At 40.0% G+C, this 21,018-nt stretch overlaps 1 protein-coding gene across 1 annotated transcript in view; it reads right to left on the reverse strand.

Annotated features, from left to right (window-relative positions):
* Positions 1–21,018, reverse strand: part of farp1 (FERM, RhoGEF (ARHGEF) and pleckstrin domain protein 1 (chondrocyte-derived)) — a 317,365-nt gene that overhangs the window by 83,980 nt on the left and 212,367 nt on the right. The gene's annotated exons all lie outside the window — the stretch shown is intronic.

Here is a 21,018-nt window from a genome sequence, read left to right on the forward strand (position 1 = left end):
AGCCAATATCCACAGACATGTGACAGTCATCAGCATGTTTGGGATAGCAATCGGGGGGAGTCAATCCCCAAAACAACTTGCATTTATAAAGCAGCCTTAATATAGTGAAACATTCCACAATGCTTCCCAGGAATGATATCAAACAAAAATGTGACAGAGGGTGACTTAAGTAGAGATGAGGACAGGTGAACAAAAGCATATTCCAAGAGACAGCTATTGAGTAATGACATTAAGGAGGAGAGAGTGGGAGAGTGAGGTACAGAGAATGAGAGGCTTTTGGGAGCGACTTTCAGAGCTCAGGATCCAGATAGCCCAAGGCATGGCCAGAATTGGAGGGTGCAGTCTGAAGTAATGAAACCCACTTATGGAAATGAAGCATGTTTAAGTTGAGATATTGGATTACTTGTAGCCTTTCAGCCTATCAGAGGCTCACTAGTCTAACCAGGAAGATGTTTTGTTGGGAATGAAGCCTTTGTGGCAGGAGTACTTCTTTAATAGATCAGATAACTTGTGTTAAGTTAAAAAAAATCCTTAAATCACTCATGCTGCTTTCTTAGTAGTAGAAAGTCATCCATGAACCTATGATTGCACCATTCTGTTCTTTAAGATGACAAGACTCATACTGAATAATGTAGAAATAAGATAAACTTATCAATTAAAGGCAGCAAGAGTACCATGGCTGCAGCACATACACATTGCGACTAGACAAACAGTGCAGCTAAGATTATTTTTCATCCCTTTTTCCCTTCTTACTAACTTTTTGCTTCAAACTGACTGGGTTCATGCTAAAGAGCTTGTAAGGCTCTTAGCAAAACTGGCAAATTAATGCTAATGCGATATTCCTGTCACCACTATTGCAATGGCAATGTTAATCTAAAGTGGTTAGAGGTGTAAGCATACAATATTTGATAAATTATAGAGTGCAGCCACAGCAAAGAAAGCCAAGGATAGGTTTGGGGGATGGGTCTGGGAGAGATGTTCTTCAGAGGGTCGGTGTGAACTCAATAGGCTGAATGGTCTGTTTCCACACTGTAGAGATTCTACCAAAGAGGCCTTTGAGCCCAGTATGTCTGAGTCCAATTAAAACGGCTACCAAAGTTCAAAAAGTACTTGGCTGTAAAATGCTTTTAGGTGTCTATCGTTGGGAAAAGTGCAACAGAAGTCATGGAGTCATAGAGTTGTACAGCATGGAAACAGACCCTTCTGTCCACGACGAACAGATATCCCAGCCAATTTAGTCCCACCTGCCAGCACCCGGCCCATATCCCTTCAAACCCTTCCTATTCATACACCCATTAAAATACCTCTTAAATGTTGCAATTGTACCAGCTTCCACCACTTCCTCTGGCCTCCCAACTCCTGTACTCAATACTCTGACCAATAAAGGAAAGCATACCAAACACCTTCTTCACTATCCTATCTACCTGTGACTCCACTTTCATGGAGTTATGCACCTGCACTCCAAGGTCTCTTTGTTCAGCAACACTCCCTGACTTTTTTTTAGTTTTAACGCCACTTTGCTCCATTTTAATTCCTACCCCAGTGTTTTGTTCACATTTTTCCCTATGACTTTAGTCATGTGTTGTTACTTATAGTGACTGATGTACTATATAAGGAATTAAGAATGAGTGAGGCAAGTGTTAATCAGCCAATCCAAGGTTATTGAACCAGAATAATCTACACAAACTGTATTGTTCTGAATCCACATCTAGATTAAATGTGACAATTTCTGAAATGCAAAACTTCAGATAGATGCTTAAAAAAATCTCAATAGGGATTAAGCTGAGTTAATCGGGGGTAACATTTTGATGATTCTTCAAAATCTGACAGATTTGAATTGAGATTATCTAAAATATGAAAATATGATAGGGCATTTCTACAGCAAGGGTTGTGTTTTATTAATCATAAGATGGTAGCTATGACAATTATACATTTGAGAAGTGCAGAGACTCTAACGGTGTTAGATCTAAAAATTAGCTGGGAATGGACAGGCATGACACTTGAACATTACAAGATGAGTGACAGTTTGCAAACTTATTTCTCTCAATATAGCTTCTCAAACTGAAAGTGACAACCCTCCTCTAGTGGGAATGAAAAAAATTTTGACAGGGTAAAGAAGGATATTCTGTTTCCTCTAGGTGGTATGACAGGAACGAGGGGACAATTGCAGGATTGTCAGCAAGACAGCCAGGAGTGAGATGAGGAGATTTCTCTACCCAGAGCTGTTAGGATTTGGAAAGCACTACCTGGGAGAGTGGTGGAATCAGATTCCATAGAAACTTTCAAAAGAGAGCTGGGTTTATATTTGAAAGGGAGGAATTTAGAGGGATACAGAACTGGAGAGTGGGGTGAGCTGTGTAGCTCTTTCAGGAGCCAGTACAAACACAATGGGTCGAATAGCCTCCTTCTGTACTGTACAATTCTATGAGAGTTAGAGCTGGTGGGTTTCAAGCCAGCAATGCCTGCTGTTGAGCTTGGACTGACAGCTGAGAGGTTCCTTTTGATTGTCATCCCTCCTGCCCTACCAGTTAATGGCATCAGGTAGCATAGATTGGCATGGATGGGAGCTGGGTTGGTTGAACAAGTTGAGACAGGTGAAGGCAAGATCAATGTCACATATTTTACTTTTTGAATGGAGCTGGAGCCCAACCTAGCCAACCTCAGCAGCCCTGGACTGAAAAAAGGGGTAATGGGGTGCTATTTTTAAAGATCAGGTTTATGAAGCTGGGAAATCTCCCTTCTGTGTGCACCTGACCAGGGAATGAAAATCACTCTGGCTAAACTAGACTGTTCTCAACCTTTGCCCTACTTGAATCTAGAGTTGACTGTTCCATCTCTTCAGCCTATCAATTCCGCCTTAGTAACATCACCTGGCTCCACCCTTCTCAGTTCATCTGAAACCCTCATCATGCCTTTTCCACATCTAGACTCTACCCATGCTCTGATGTCCCACCTCCCAGATTCCATCCCAGAGATGAACAGAAGTACCTAATTTGATCCTTCACGCCTGCTCTGTCATTTGTATCTCAAATTCCACTTTCCTATCTAACCCCAACAACCCTGGATCCTCTTGTTCCATAACAATCTGATTATCTCTATTTCAAAAATATTCAATAACACCACCACCACCACCGTTTAAGGCACCAAAGTTGAACAAACCTAAAAAAAATTGTTCATTTTGCTCCCTTAAAAGGATGACCACTAATTTTAAAATGTACCCATTAGTTCTGGACAGACCAACAATGGTAAATATGATTTACATATCACTTTTTTAAGAACCATTCTTGATCTTAATCTACCCTTCAATCAAGTCAGCTCTCACTCTTCAAAGCTCCAATGAAAACAAGCCTGTCCACCCTATCTTTATAAGACAACTTGCTCATTCCAAATATCAACTGAGTTAAAACCCCTCTGAATTGCCAACATATTTACATCCTTCTGTAAGCAGAAAATGTTCACAAATCCAAATTTCACGCCCACACTCTAACTTGCTGTAAACGCCATGTACCTATCACCTGTGTTCTCTGACTACACTGGTTCCCAATACAGCAATTATTTAGAATCATAAGAGTCTATGACTCTAATTTGTTGCTGAACTAGGAATGTTTTCTCGCAACAGAGCTTTCCAATCTGCCTATGGCCTCACCCATTCCTTACCTCTAGTTTCCTCTGGGCCTGCAACCCAGAGATCTTTACACTTCTCCAATTCTGACTTCTTATTCATTCCTGATTTTAATTACGCTACTGGTAATGGCTGTGTCTTCAGATGCTGGACCCTGCAGTCTGGAATTGCCTCCCTAAATCTTTCTACCTCTCTTTTGGTCTTTAAAGAGTTCCTTAAAACCCACATCTTCAACCAAACCTTTTGATAAACTGGTAAATTACAGCTCAGTGTCCTACATTGTTTTAGAATGGTCTTAGAGTCGTAGAGATGTACAGCATGGGAACCGACCCTTTGGTTCAACCCGTCCATGCTGACCAATCTAGTCCCACTTGCCAGCACCCGGCCCATATCTCTCCAAGCCCTTCTTATTCATATACCCATCCAAATGCTTCTTAAATGTTGCAATTGTACCAGCCTTCACCACTTCCTCTGGCAGCTCATTCCATACACATACCACCCTCTGCGTGAAAAAGTTGCCCCTTAGGTCTCTTTTATATCTTTTTCCTCTCACCCTAAACCTATGCCCTTTAGTTCTGGACTCCCCAAACCCAGGGAAAAGACTCTGCCTATTTACCCTACCCATGCCCCTCATGATTTTATACACCTCTGTGAAGTCACACCTTAGCCTCCGATGCTCCAGAGAAAACGGCCCCTAGCCTGTTCAGCCTCTCCCTATAGCTCAAATCCAATGTTAAAGGCACTATAAAAGTTATTGAAAAATAAATGGTGTCCTTAAAAGGCACGTGATCATAATCTGTCTACCTTATTCAATTGAACCCTGGATCATATAGTCTCAAGCAAAGTTTACAGTCTTATTCAAACTTAAATTCTCTCCAAAAATGTACTTTTTAAAAACTACCATCTGTTTTTTATCAAACATTACTTCCTTCTATATTGGAAAAGAAACTAGAAGCAAGATAATAGCTATTGAGTTTTCTAGATTAAAAATATAATCCCCAATTTTAAAAGCAGTCAATGATCACTTTGTTTGACCAAATGATGTTATTATTAAGATGAAATCCTCATTAATGACAAATCAAATGATCAAATAAAGATCAAATGAATTTTCAGAGGATTCCAGGCAGAAGTGCACGCTCAACAGAATTAGAAGTTAGTGTGAGACTGAAAATGCAAATGAGTTCATTCACTGAATGTAATTAACACCGATTGATATTCAAACAACTATTCAAAACTCAGAGCTATTGTCCCATTTTCAAAATCAGAGCCAATAAAACTAGGTCAGGTCCAAAACCGAATAAATACAGCAAATGCTGCTCAATCAATGCCAACATTGTAGGACCATTTCAGAGAATCACAGATACTATCACCAAGAGCTCAGAATAGCCTGCAATAATGGCTACCTTTCATTCTTATAAGCATTATATTTACAGTCAATCTAACCTAAAGCTAATTTGATGAATAACTTTGCTGCTTTCTAAGAACCCAACTGGAATTACCCAATGCAAACTTCGCATTTTTGCAAAGCACAATTCACAATGCAATTTATATTCTTTAATTCCTTAATTTCGGATGTTATTATTTCCAGCGAGGTATTTAATAATGTTCAAACTCTACTGTAACGCTGTTATTGCAAGATAGGGTGCCAAATGCACTGCCAACACAAGAAAAATTGGATTAGAGTGCCATAAAGAGTGGATCAATGAACAAAACAGGGACTACAAGGGTTAAATTACACAAAGCAGTTGCATAGATTAGATTTGTATTCCCTCGTTAGACGATTAAGGAATGATATAATTGAGAAGTTTCAAACAGATTAAAGGATTGACAAGGTAGATAGAAAAAAATTACTTCATTCAATGGGGAGAATCCAGAAGAAAGAGTCACAACCTTAAAATTAATGTTAGGCCCATTCAGGAAGCACTTTTCACACAAAGGGGAGTAGATATCTAGAACTCCCTTCACCCAAAAAGCTGTTGAGACTGGCGTCAATTGAAAATTGAGAGTAAGAGTATAAGGGTTGAATAATACAGCTAGGGCTACAAAGATTGAATGGCCCCTGCTATCTGTATGTCCACAAAGGAGAAGGTTGCAAGTGGAAACATTTTCAGTGACTGCTGTTTCCATTTTGCAGCAAATTCAGGGACCACCCCAGATCCAAATTTAGACTCCGTACAGTGTGGAAGCAGACCATCATGTCCACTACGACCCTCTGAAGAGCATCCCACCCAGACCTAAACCATACCCTACCACTGTATTTCTCATGGCTAATCCAGCTAGCCTGCACATCCCTGGGCACTATGGGCAATTTAGCATGGTCATTCCACCTCACCTGCTCATCTGTTTGGGTGGAAACTGGAGCATCCAGAGGAAACCCATTAGACACAGGGAGAATATGCAAATTCTACACAGACAGTCACCTTAGGCTGAAGTCGAACTCAGGTCTCTGGTGCTGTGAGGCTGCAATGCTAACCACTGAGCCACCAAATCTCTGTAACCGGCCAACATTTCAGCACATTATAGTTGGAATCCTGAAATTGTCATTGGTGAGGGTGCAGGAGTATGAAGATTTATCATGAATATTGGGTAAGCCAGGGTTAGAAGGCATATGTTGATTGGACCGAGGCATGTGGAAACAATTTGAAAACAACAATTTTAAATAATACTCTATTCATATTAAGGTATTGGATTTTAACATGGTCATTTATGGTTGCACAGCAAAAATGTGGCAATTTGAGAGTTAGTCAAGTGGAGTTTGGGTGAAGCATAACATTTTCTCACAGGAGCTGGAAAACAGGTGAGCACTTCTGTACTATCACTGGTCAGATGGGGCAATTACAAATGAGTATACATAGGTTGATATCGTAGAATCTCTACAGTATGGAAGCAGGCCATTCAGCCAGTTCACACCGCCCCTCCGAAGGCATCCCATCCAGGTGCTACCCCATCCTTGTAACCCTGCATGGGTTAATCCAACTAGCCTGCACATCCTTGGACATTATGGGCAATTTAGCATGGCAGTGACTAGAATCATAGAATCCCTACAGTGTGGAAACAGGCCCTTTGGCCCAACAAGTCCACACCGACCCTTGGAAGAGTATTCCACCCAAATCAATTCCCCTACCCTATTACTCTACATTCACCCCGGACTAATGAACCTAACCTACAGATCCCTGAAAACAATGGGCAATTTAGCATGGCCAATTCACCTGACCTGCATATCTTTGCATTGTAGAAGGAAACCAAAGCACCCGGAGGAAACCCAAGCAGACACAAGGAAAATGGGCAAAATCCACGCAGCCAGGTGTCCAAGGGTGGAATCAAACCCGGGTCCCTGGCACTGTGAGGCAGCAGTGCGAACCACTAAGCCACCATGCCCTCTACGCCCGAGGATTTGCATTGAGAATTGAGAAAATTTGCAAAGGTTTAAGACTTCTAAAACTATCAATAATTAAGCTGCTGAAAGTGCTGTGCATTATGAGTCAAGTCTATTACAATCATAGAGGTCTACAGCATGGAAACAGGCCCTTCAGTCCAGCTTGTCCATGCTGCCAGTTTTCATAACTGAACTAGTCCCATTTGCATGCATTTGTCCATATCCCTCCATACCTATCCCACCCATGTACCTGTCTAAATGCTTCTTAAGTGACAAAATTGTTCTGGCTTCCACCACTAACTCTGGCAGCCCATTCCAGACACTCACCACCCTCAATGTGAAAAGATTGCCCCTTTGGACTCTTTTGTATCTCTCCCCTCTCACCTTAAACCAATACCCTCTAGTCTTACACTCCCCTACTATGGGGAAAAGCTGTTGGCCTTCTACTTTATCTATGGCTCTCATGATTTTATAAATCTCTCTAAGCTCACCCCTCAGTCTCCTACGTTCCATGGGAAAAAGTCCCCAGCCTATCCAACCTCTCCTTATAACTCAAACCTTCCCAGTCCAGGTAGCGTCCTAATTAATCTCTTGTCCACACTTTCTAGTTTAATAATATCCTTTCTATACTGGGATGACCAGGACTGCATGTAGTACTCCAAATGTGGCTGCACCAATGTCTTGTACAGCTGCAACAAGACATCCCAGCTCTTACACTCAATGCTCTATCCAATGAAGGTAAGCATGCTGAAAGCCTTCTCCACCAGCCTGTCCACCTGTGACTCCACTTTCAAGGAGCTCTGAACCTGTTCCCCTAAACCTCTTTGTTTTATAATACTCTCCAGATCCCCTACATTGTGTGTAAGTCCTGCCCTGGTTTGACCCACCAAAATGCAACACCTTGTATTTATCTAAATTCAACCCCATCTGCAATTTCTCAGCCCACTGAGCCAGTTCATCAAGATCTTATTGCATTCCCAGGTAACCTTTTACATTGTCCACTACACCACCAATCTTGGTGTCATCACAAATTTACTAATGATATCTCCTACATTCTCATCCAAGTCTCTCACTTCAATAGACCACCTTGCTCTCATGCAAACATATCTGCCCTGGGCTTGCTGCAATGCTCCAGTGAAGCATCGTATAAGCTTAAGGAACAGTATCTCATTTTCAGCTTAAATACTTCACAGCCTCAAAGTCTCCTCAGGTGACTGACTGTGTGGAGTTTGCACATTCTCCCCGTGTCTGCGTGGGTTTCCTCTGGGTGCTCTGGTTTCCTCCCACAATCCAAACATGTGCAGGTTAGGTGAATTGGCCATGCTAAATTGCCTGTAGTGTTAGGTGAAGAGGTAAATGTAGTGGATTGGGTCTGGGTGGATTGAGCCCGGTGGGTCGGTGTGGACATGTTGGACTGAAGGGCCTGTTTCCACACTGTAAGTAATCTAATCTAATCTAATCAAAAAAATTGAATTCAATAACTTCAGAAACTGATCGCATTGGCTGTTCTCCATTTTTCATCTCGTTACTCTCACCCCACCAAAGCCTTGTCTTGTTTACTTTGCTCTCCAGTGGACCTAACCTCTCTCTTTCTCACCATTACTTACACCCATTTAAATGTCTCTTTTACCATTAATAACCCTTTTGACTTTTGCTCCAGGCCGTTACACCATCTTTTCCCTTGTTCAACCTCCACCATTGTCATGAGCATAAATAAAAAAATTCCAACCCCTTTTAGATCTGAAGTCGTCACACAGGACTCAAAACATTCACTCTGTTTCTCTCTCCACTGATGCTGCTGGCCCTGCTGAGTTTCTCTAGCATTCTCTGTTTTTGTTTTCAGATTTGCAGCATCTATAGTATTTTGATTTTAGAGAGTCTTCCACTGAAATGGGGTGGGCATGGTTCATAGAGTCAGGGATAACTGTAATGGACATACGTAATTCAGTTCCAGTTTTAAGATCAAGCATTAGACAAGAGCTTAACATATGTAATGCCTATCCATTCGCAAATTAAATATTAGGCCCATTATAACTTTTTAAAATATATTTTTCTTTATTGCCTATCTATGTTGATTCTTATTTGGGACATATCAGAAGTTTTTTCCAAGTCATATTACCAGCTTTCATTTGCTGGCCATCTGCAAAGCCTTTGAAAGAACCCTTGTGAACTAACAACACATTAAGAAATCGCATTGCTATCACAGATCCAGACTTGGTCCATAATTATGGCAACACAGCGATTCATCAAACAACTTTAGCTTGTTAATTTGTATTACATCACTAAGTTTACACTCAGAGACACAGCCACCATGTCAATAACCAGTAAAAGAGGTTGCCAGTGGGTGCAAATTTGATTAGTTCCTTAAAATGAGATCTGATCACCAGTATATGAAGGTAGGCACTGAAGTGGGTTAGATTAAATTGGATCCCCTACAGTATGGAAGCAGGCCCTTCGGCCCAACATGTCCACACCGTCCCTCCGAAGAGTGACCCACCCAGACCCATTCCCCTACCCTATATTTACCCCTGACTAATGCACATAATACTACGGGCAATTTAGCTCAGCCAATTCACCTAACCTGCGCATCTTTGGATTAAGGACTAGGGACATACTGACCTCCTTCCAGTGGCTAGTTGTAATTGCCTAGGTGGGGTTCGAAAGGAATATCTTAGATTTTTCCTCTCCCCTTCATGTGAGCTGATTCGGCCCTTCTCCTCCGACATCACATTGCTTTTATGTGAGGTAAGAAGACTGGGAAGCCAATAGTCAAGGTGTGATAATGGTATGGAGCTATCCTGGGCCACTGAAGCATCCCTGATTTTACATCGCTCCACCATTGATGGCCACTCTTAATGTCACCTGGGGCCAAATTCTGGAATTCTCTTCGCTAACTTCTAAGCTTCACTTTCATTTTTAAGGCACTCCTTAAAACCTGCCTCTTTGACCAAGCTTTTATTCATTAGACCCAATATCGCCTGGTGTGACTCAGTATTGTATTTAGTTTAATAATGTTCCTGTGAGGCATCTTAGAACATTTTATTACATTGAGGAGCTGCATAAATATAAATGGTTGTCCTTGTTTGGATGGACCAGAGGGATTGCTTTTTCCCTATCTGGTGGTAATAGACTTAGTGTACTTGCATCAAGTTTCACAACAGAACACTTATCTGCCATCTTTGTTACTCTTAAGTGATGTCAACAAAGGAAATGATGAAAATGACTATGTTCCTCACCAACTATTATCCATCATGTTGAAATGACAATCCATTGGTCCATATTTTTAATGTTGTAAAATATCAATCAGCAAACATAAGAAAATGATTCGCAGTGAAGATATTTAGTCAGGAAGAGTTGATGCACAAGTCTTCACTGACAAGCAGGTTAAGCACTTGGCAAAAAAAAGACAATTTATACAGCAACAAGCAGTTCAGAAAGTATATGAGACTTGAAAATATAATTGTGCTTATGCAAGAAAACAAACAATAGAAGATTTCATGCATACATTCAGAACATTATTATTCAAAGTTAATAAGCAAACTGGGCTCAACATGCTTTAACATCCACCAAACTAAAGGCTACTGCAGTAAAGTGCAAACACAGGGTCATAATCATTACATGCTTTAGTAATCAAAATTACCAAAAAGAGAGACAATGCATTAAACAGACAGTATCTACCCTATTAACCTGCCCAGTTATTATGGCAAGACTTCGAGCTGCTCTGTCAAATCTTTTTCATGGTGGCAAATTGTTGGAATGTTCTGGGAAAATGTGAGAAACTATATTCTCTGATTATAAGCCATGCAACTGGTGCTGAAAGGGAAAATCTAAAAGTGGGGATTGAAAATCGACTGTGACCCAAAGGGATATCATATCTGGTCAGGCAAATTGCTGGAGGTTACATCACATGACTTCAAAGCCTTAATCATTCCAACCATTCAAAAACAATTAGCCTCACCGATCATCAACTTTTAAACTGTTAAATGAGTGTAATGAAACTTGCTTTCTAAACTCCCGATATGAGTTGTCTGCTATGTTTCTTTCCCTCATTGCAGTGCCCAGGACATTAATTGTCAATTCCTGAAGGCTTCGAGGCAATCTCAAAATTGGCAACTTTAATCTTGGTCTTCAGTCCATATCTGGTATAAACAGTGAGAGTCCAAAACTGATCAGTGTTTGACTTACCAAGAATTTGAGTTTAATAGGGAGAAGACTAGGAAATTCAGATGCAGCTAGGAGTACAGGACATCTTAATGGTACAGACAGAAGGTATGGGTCCATCAAGTCCATGCTTGTTCTCAGTAAAGTTCTGCTTGGTTCGTTCATCTCAAGAGGTGAAGATAAAGTGGGAAATGTAGGACTTCCTATATCCTGTGGAGATCTGTACAACACACCAACCTAAAATTCAAGTATGAACCTGAAACACTGACCCAGCATGGCAGAGAGCAAGGGGACAGTGAGCTGGCATGGTGGGCAAAGCCTAGATTTGAGCTCCAAACCTCAAGTTTTGCATCAGAACAAAGATTTATAATAAGATTGGTTAGGTTCATCCTCTCTGTCCTCAGTTGCCTTGAATTCAAGCCAAACACTGACTGCAAAATAAACTTGTAAAGGGAAGAGCGATGCTCTTGAAATGAAAAGTAGGGTGAAGATGACTCTGGGTCTGAGTCCAACAAAAAGATTCAATCCAGAAATTATTTTCATGCATACTTCTTAATACTATGTTCATAAATGAAATCAGTACTTTGAGAGGGAACCCAAGTGTAAAAGTAGGAAGTTGTTGCTACTCCCCATTGGTCTACAGGGCCTTAATTTGACTGAATCCGGAGTACAGAGTACAGTTTTGGATTCCTTCCTTAAGGAAGACTACAACAGCATTAGAAGCCATATAGAAAAGGTTCGCTCAACTGATTCCTGGGATGAAGGAGTTATCTTATGAGGAAAGGATGAATAGGTTGGGCCTGTGCTCACTGGAGTTTAGAAGAATGAGAGGTGATCTTATAGTCAGCTTTCAGATCCTGAGAAGACTTAACAAGTTAGAAGCTGAGAGGATGTTTCCTCTTACGGTGGAATTTAGAACTGGGGGGGGTTTAAAAATGACAGGTTTCTCATTTAGAATGGAGGTAATGACAATTTTCTTTTTCCCAGAGGGTCATCAATCTGTGGAATGTTCTTCCCCAAAGCACAAGTGAGTTATTCAGTATATTCAAGACAGAGTTAGACAAACATTTGTTTGAAAAGGGAGTCAAGGGTTATTGAGGATAGGCCTGCTCAGTGGAAAGTTGAGTTAAGGCCACAATCACATCGACTACCATCTCATATATTTATGTAACAGACTCAAGGGACTGAATGGCAGTATCCTGCTCCTATTTGTGTGTTCACAATACTGGGCTATATGTGAGATGTATCCATCTTTTAAACTGATTTCAAACTCAATGCACAATATAGGTCAACAGAAGTAATACTGTCTCTTTAAAGCAGATTTCTCACCAGTTGAAGCAGTGATCCTGTTAACAAAAGAATAGTTAAATCGAACAGTCCCTTTGTTTCTCTATTTCAATAGTTACCAAAGGCAGTATGGATTGAATGGACTCCTTCAATTCACATCCCCCTATTTGCTGGTAATCAGCAAACCCCCCAGTTTCTGAAGCCACCTTCACCTTAACAGGATCACTTGCGTTAAAGCACACATTTGTGTATACAAACAGTTTGCATTATGGAAACAGAACATTTGGAGAGCATTACAAAAAGAGCAAGAACAGCCCAACATGCATTGAAAGCAAGGACAGAGCAAGAGGAGCTGTTTCAAAAGATACATGCTGACAGAACCACAGTATTTACAGTACTCAGGAAACACACCTTTTTAATATTATATCCCCATTAATGACAAATGACAAGAATGAGAATGAAAACACCAACTTTCACTGCTCAAGAGAGAGAGGTTTTGTTTTTTTTTGTTAAAACTTGATTGCTGCCCAGAATCAGTAAAACTGAATCTTAGTTTAGAAGCAGAGCTGATTTGACAGTCCATCTCCCAGCTTTGTGTGAAACAAAGGGAAGAAAATTGCTCAGCAAGCAGAACGATTATCTGTGCAACCAACACACTGAGTGCCAAATCAACTGAAAACATTTATTGCATTCTATTTAGCTTTGATCATGAAATTGGCTTGATTTTACAAAATGTTCGGAATACCATCCAGGAAACGGTGAGAGATAAGGGATTGCAAGGAACGGCGACCTTCTTTAGTCAATCTGACAAACCGAAGGGGCTTGCATGTAACTCTCAAAAGAATCTCATAACAGCTGAGGGATGGGTTTGAGGTCCTAATAAGGCAAAACTGTCAGTGTTTTAATGTTATGACTCCACTGATATTGTCAACAATTTGAGGAGACCAAACAAGTACTATAAACACAGAAATCACTGTTGGTGATTCTATACTTTCCCCTAAGGTGTGCTGTTGATGACAACCACCCATTCCTCCCTGCCAGACTTCAGTCAATGAAAAGAATCATTGAACAGATAACAGCACACAACTAAAGAGGTATATCTAAGTTTTTACTGGTATACTGTGACGAATGATGAGTGCTTTCGATCTATTAATAACAGTTATTTCAGAGTTTGCACTTTGAACAATGGATTTTGGTCTATGCCCATGAGTGGGTTTAATAATTAAATTGTCAACTTTTTTAAAGCAACGGCTTTAAAATTAGTATTTATCAGATGGCAGATGACAGGGACTGTCCTGGAGGGATATTGTAAGTTTGTCTGTATTGTGAAAGTTTCACAATTTGAGAGAGGAAACATTGCAAGTCATTAGCTTTTTTTTGTCTTAGGAAAAGCTCCATAGATTGGGAGCTTTTGTTTTCTATTCACAGAAGACCTGGTTGAGGTCAGATATAAGAACAATTTCTCCTCCTGAAAGGAGTTAATTCAGAACAGTTAGAAAATAGGTCAAGTTAGTGAAAGGGTTTTAATTAGAAAATTCCAGACCAGAAGTGTTTGGTTAGAGCCCTAAAAGAGTTATTTAAAGCCAAGAGAGTTTAAACTCAGTTGGGTGAATAGTAAATGAAAAGGCTATTAAGGCTTATGACAACAAATCGAAAGAAACAATTCAAACTGAGAAGGGATTTCATACACTGTAGTATGAGAATTGCAAAGTGATTATGTTGGGGTAGATGGGTTTTATCTTGCCACATTTTGAAGTATTTCAAATTGTATTATATGCATATAACTTGACTTGCTCTATTTTGTCTTAATTCCTTATGTGTAAACCTCTGTTTCAGTGTTAAAACCAAATCTGCAGCATCTTTCAGTGAAAGACCACCACATTATAGAGTCATCGTCATTGAGTCATACGGCAAGGAGATAGACCCTTCAGTACTAACAGTCCACACAGACCATGTTCCCAAACTAAACCTATTCCATCTGCCTGCGTTGAGCCCATAGCCCTCAAACCTTTCCTATTCATGAACTTATCCAGACGTCTTTTAAACATTATAACTGTACCTGCATCCATCACTTTCTCTGGCAATTCATTGTGTAAAAACAGTGCCTCTTATTGCCTTCTTTTCACATTAAAAATATTCCTCCTAGTTTTGAAGTCTCTCACTCTGGGGAAAAAAATCCTTGTCATTCACCTTATCTAGGCCCCTCATGATTTTATAAACCTCAATCAGGTCACCCCTCAACCTTCTACGTTCTATTGAAAATATATCAAGCACAGTTATAACATCACCTAGTATTCTAACAACGTTAAGTTTATAATTACTGTTGATCAGTCTTTCTAACCCTGCAAGATGAATACATCGTTTGTGGGATGTCAGGTTTATCTATTATAATTTTAAAAATCTACAAATCCTTGGCATTTTGTTTTGAAACCAAAAGTTAGTTGATATTTCAGCTTTTACCTTAAGCCCATGCACATGTACAGATTATTTACTTTGCTCTCTAATGTTCTTTCTTAAAAGAGGAGGACAATCAATGCATTTCACTTCCAGGGTTTGCTGCCCATGTGACTGTTTCAATGCGACTGGCTGTTTAGCCTATTTCATGACATTCCTGCTGCCACATGCATGGACAGCCTATTGACTTGTTGCAGGAGTTGGAGTTACATTAGGAAACAGGAAATCCAAGCAACATCAATTGATCTTTAAGGGCACCTTTCCTTGTGATCAGTGTTATTGCTCTGCAGTTGACCTTAAAACCTCTGACTTTCCATAGATGAGCTGCTGCACTAGAAGATCAGGGGGAGCTGTGAAATCTTCATTCTTTACCCGTTGCAGGTTTCATTATTATAGTCAATACATTCAGTATTAATTCCACATTGCTCTGTTGTGTGCAGGGCACCTGCAAATCACTCAGAACCCGTTGTGAAATAATGCATCAGAAACATCAGTTTCAATATTAATTTAGAAACATCCCCTCATGGTGGCTAATTGTTTCTAGGAATTTACCTGTTTTTATTTCCATGAATTGTTGGCACAGGAACACCAACAGAGTTGCAAACTGATTTCAAATGGTGTGGGAAACATAAAAACTGATTTCCACCTGTTTTAAATTCAGACGCGTTTTGTTAACACTAACGCTGCTCTGGGACATTAAGATTACAGTTGTCCGAGGGTAATTATTTAAAAACAAAACAATAGTTTTCTGTATCATGTTATCCATATAAATCTGTTCTGCTATTGATCATGGTTAATCGGTACCACAGCTCCATCTATCCCATGTAGTTCCAAATCCCTTAATACCACTGCATAGCACTAACTTAGCAATCACTCTGCTGAAATTTTTAACTGACCCTTCAGCCTCAACAAATTGTTGAATGGACAGAGTTCCACATTTCTATTTCCATCAGGTGAAGAAGTCCTTCCTGACAACAGTCTGGCTCAATTTTAGGGTCACGTCCCTTGTTCTGGTGATCATGTGAGAACAATGTGCATTTATATAGCACCTTTCTTACAGCAAAGCAGCTGAAGGTGCTTCACAAAATTGTTACTGAAAAAAAAATTGACACAGTCAAAATCTTGCTCAGCGAGATAAGAGTTTAACGGACAGCAAGAGATAGCACATTGGAATGGTTCAACGAGTGAATTTCAGAGCTTAGAACTGAAGTAGTTAAATGCATGGCCACCAATAGAGTGGTGAAAATTTGGTGATGCACATGATATTAGAATTGGAGGAGCGTAGAGATCTTGGGAAGATTGTATAGCTGGAGGAGGTTGCAGAGAAACTTTGGCACAATATAAATATTGTTCCTGACCATCTAATGTATTAAAAAACACACTGCTCCTGTGCACCACTTCCAACACAGGCCCAACTGCTGCAAAAAATGTTGCCACTTTGCAAATACCGCTAAAAGGGTTTCAATAAACTGACTGGCCTTGATACAGTCTCAGAAAATAAACTCATTTATAGTGGAGCTGCACTCCAAAAACCATTCTTCTGGTGTAACAATTTGTGTTGGTAAAGTGATGGATACATTATTTATAGTGAAAATTTTTAAAAGTATTTTGCTGGATTGTAGGGAATAGATTACATAGAATGTACAGAAAAGGTGGTTTGGTCCAACTGGTGCATGCTGCATGAGTGTATTTATATAGTTCACCCTTATTATGCACTTTGTCTGTTAAATGCAGCTTTTGTGTTAAGATATGGATTAGCGAAGGGTTAATTGAATGACCGACTAGACTCCTGTCCCTTCGTGCGGAATGCAAACATTTCACTTAACAGGAAGTTCTTCCCAATATTTATCCTTCACTCAAAATCAGGTTCTTGTGTCATGTGGGATCTTACTGTGCACATATCTGCTGTTTCCTACCTTACAATAGTGACTACCATTCAGAAATCCTTTATTGGCTGTAAAGCACATGAGGGTGTCCTGTGGTCATGAAAGGCACTATTTTAATGTGTTTAATTTTGAAATAACTGGATAGAATCCCCAAAGGATGGGGAGAGACTCGAGCACTGGATCCCAACAAACACTCCACTTAGTTCAATCAGGTGAGGTTTAAATCCCAGAAAGCCCCAATCGCATCAATTTACAGATATATGAGAGCAAACTCTGCTGTGTGCTTTTCACTCCCATCTTCTCTGTTCTGTGACTGACGATGCTGCACTATGATTTCAGGAGCATCTTTTACTGCAGCCTCATTCATCAGGGGGATGATTGGGTCTATGTCAACTGCCTGACTTAAAACCCACCATGTGATTCTCAAACAAACTCTTCAACCCAACAGCTTTGAACCAATTTTGTACCTTTTGATGGATCCCTCAAAACATCAAACAACCACACACACTGTTGATTAAAACTTTGGTCAGGTTTAAAGCCCAGACCCAACCAGGCATGTATCCAAGGAGCTGGGAAAATTGGGAGCAATGACCATCAACACATTTGGCCTGCATCTGATACATCCAAGCTAAGCACAAGGTATGAATGGGATTACAATTATCACCACTGTATTAAACCAGTAATAATAGAAGTCTCATCACCGTTAAATGGGCAACATTGCTGCGCCAAAACATAGAAAACAATCTCTGATCCTCAATGATATACCAGAGCAACAGGTGACAAATGCCCATCCTTTTACAAAACCCATATGCGAATCAGTATTGTATTCACTATGTTCTCCCAAAGGGGGTCAAAGTTCATGAGTTTCTGTAGGATGAAAAATGCCAGCTTTCGCCAATTAGCAGACATCCTCTGTCCTGATATTAACTGTTTTTCATCCATTAAAGATCACTTCCTGTTTTTCACCAGCCTGCAAGACACAATCTGGGTAACTGCACAGTTTATCCAGTTTCCAATCACTGCACATGGGCAGTGTGACTCACCCAATGGCATCACACACTTCTGGAATGTAACTATAAATACTTTATGCATTTACATTTCCCCAAAATTTCCAGGCAAGGCAATGCAACACATCTGAATCTAGTTCTGGCAATTGGAGTGAGTGAGGGATTGAGGAAGAAGGCAAGAAGGATAATTTCTTTCCATGTCACAGGTGCTTAATGCAATAAATCACCTGATTCTAGCCAAAACTAAACAATCTCTTTGTCTATTAAAATAAATCCTCTACAAAATGTGAACCACAGGACTAAAGGGAAATGATTGTTTTTGCATTTCAATGAACATAATAAATAGGAGCCTGCTCCTCCATTTAACAAAGTCACGACTGCTCTGAATGTGGCTTTAACTCCACTATCCTATCCCCTTAACTCTGATTCACATCAATCAAAAATCTGTCTAATGTGGCCATGAATATATTCAACGATCCAGCCTCCATTGCTCTCTGTGGAAGAGAATTCCATGGTGCGCAAAGAGAAGAAATTCCTCCTCGTCTGCATCTTAATATGGAAGACTCCTCATCTTTAAACTTTAGCTCCAAGGTCTAGATTCCCCCAAGGGGGAAACATCTTCTCAGCATCTACCTACCTCAAGCCCTGTCTGAAACTTAAGTTTTCAAAAGATCTTCAATGCACATCAACTCGACCTGCTCAACCTTTCCCTCATAACAAAACACCTGCGTCCCAGAGATCAGCCTAGGGGACCTTCCCAAAAATGCTTCCACGGCAATTATATCCTTCTCTACATAAGGAGCCAGAATCTGTTCACACATATCCTACAAAAAGAATGGGGTTTGGTTAGCTCAATTGGCTGGACGGCTTTTTTAACAATGCAGAGTCACATCAATAATGTGGGTTCAATTCCTGCACACCAGCTGAAGGACTGCTATCAGAGATACCATGAAGGACTGTGGTGACCCTCAGGTTAAACCACCACCAGTTATCTCTCTAATGTGAGACCAGTCCAATGGCGCAGTCAGAATACAGTTTCTTTGTTTTATCTTACAAGAGGAATGGTATGACATGCTTCTGTTGTAAGCACTTGGGACACTGAAATTTGTTCCCTGTGCAGAGTTAACGGGTATGAAATTAACCTAAATAGTATCATGGACGTGCATTGAGATCTGCTTTACACTGTATTTAGCAATCTTTCTGTCCAGTTGAATTGGGAAGAGTGTGGTTTTTGACTGACTGTTGACACACCCTCGCCCGTCAAGGTCTCTTAGCAAGATGGAACTGATTTTACAACTTACTGCCAGAAGATTAGCTGCTAATACTTGAAATGTAACTCAGTTCTTTAAAGCAGAAATATTTCTGATTTGATAAGATAAATTTAAATTTGATTAAAAATCCTATATTCAGAATGTTTTCTAGAATTGGAATTTGTTTTACATCAGGAACTTTAATTTTCCTCTCTTTGATGCAAGATTGGCTACGCTTTCCACATTATCCTGCAATAAGATTAGTTTGGGGACCTGTATTATATGCAACGATGATCATTCTATTAGGTAAGAATGAGTATAATCATTTTCAACTTAAATGAAAAGCTTTCAATAAATTTCCATGAACCTCTTACTTTCAATACTAGTGGGGAATATGGTTTTGGTAGGACTCAACTCTGTCAGGATTAGTGTAAGTAGACTTATAAACTATTGTTCAATTTCACTCAACACTCATTAAATACTACACAATATTAAGCTACACAAGTTATCAAGTCACTTATTAAAGATGTGTGTACCTATATGTTTATATTGGCAAAGACACTCAAGAAAAGGTACACAGAATTGCAGACTTCAATCCTTTCAGGATCTCCAACCATTGCTGTACAAATCTAGACCTACCTCAGTCTTTTCTAAATAGTTAACTTCACAAAAATTACATAAAGTAAGTTTATCAGAAAGAACAAGCCACCGGACTAACATCAATCAATTTTGCCTGAAACGTCAGTTCTCCTGCTTCTCGGATGCTGCCTGACCTGCTGTGCTTTTCCAGCACCACACTCTCGACTAACATCAATCAATGCTATGCATCCACCACGCTTGCCGATTAAACTGAACATCCATTATCATTAGCTTTATTTCGAACTTGGAATATGAAGGCAATTATTTGACAGCTGAACATCCCACTGTTACCAACCCTTCACAGTCTAATATATAACTGAGGTCCTGCCTATTTGTGTTATTCCCATCTAACATTATGTTGCTGCCTGGCAGGACCTACAGAAAAAGAAGCAGAAGCAATGTTTCAAGTCTGATCTGACTTCTCTTCAGAACTTTCTGACTGGAAGTGTTAATTCTGTTGCTCACTCTACCAACTTTGCCACACCTGCTGAGTTTCTCCAGGATGTTTCGGATTTTATTTCAGATTTCCAACATCTGCAGTATTTTGCTTTTCTAATCTTGCAGGTGATGCCCAATGCTACACAATGCGAGTCAGTGCACTTACTGGATAACAAGTGGATTCCAGCAAGTGACAAACAACACCATAACTTTAAGTTGCTGCTAGGCTTCACCCTAGTTATAAATTCCAAAGATGGATTTATCATGATTGGTACCTGGCTCCCCACAATAGGGATCAAGAGCTTACATTTTTTGAATTGATTTAATATTTGACAGTGCAATATTTGCCCATGGCTTAACAACTTAACTAAACTGCTTTTTTTAAAAAACATAGTTAAACGTTGAGCTTCAGCTCTTTTGAACTTTTCTTGCACCTTCTTAAATATTTCTGTAAACAATAACATATAATCCACTTCCAATGTGACTTTTGAACATTAATCCCTGCCAAGATGATTTTAAGATGTTGTATTTCATTATAAATGAATACTAGACAGTCAAAATCCACTGCAATCTCATCAGTGGCAGCTGGCACAATGAGAGATGCCACTCTGTTAATCAGAGAAAACTGAGATGTTATAAAAGTGTTTACTGTCTCTATGCCTGGATAAATAGTGATGATAACTTTAGGACTGCAATCAACTGGCTGCATACCATTGATCAGAGAATGGACAAGGTCAGAAGACTGCGAAAAATTGCTAACATGTGATGATACCATGTTCACTCACTGGACTGCTCTCATCAGGGTCACTGAAGCTAATGGAACTGTCCTCCTCCAGTTCCTCCTCTAACTGCAGGCTCCCTAACGAAAAGGTCTTTCGAGGCAACGGTGAGGAGTTTA

This window comes from Hemiscyllium ocellatum, chromosome 6 (genome assembly GCF_020745735.1).
Source record: "Hemiscyllium ocellatum isolate sHemOce1 chromosome 6, sHemOce1.pat.X.cur, whole genome shotgun sequence".
Taxonomy (NCBI): domain Eukaryota; kingdom Metazoa; phylum Chordata; class Chondrichthyes; order Orectolobiformes; family Hemiscylliidae; genus Hemiscyllium; species Hemiscyllium ocellatum.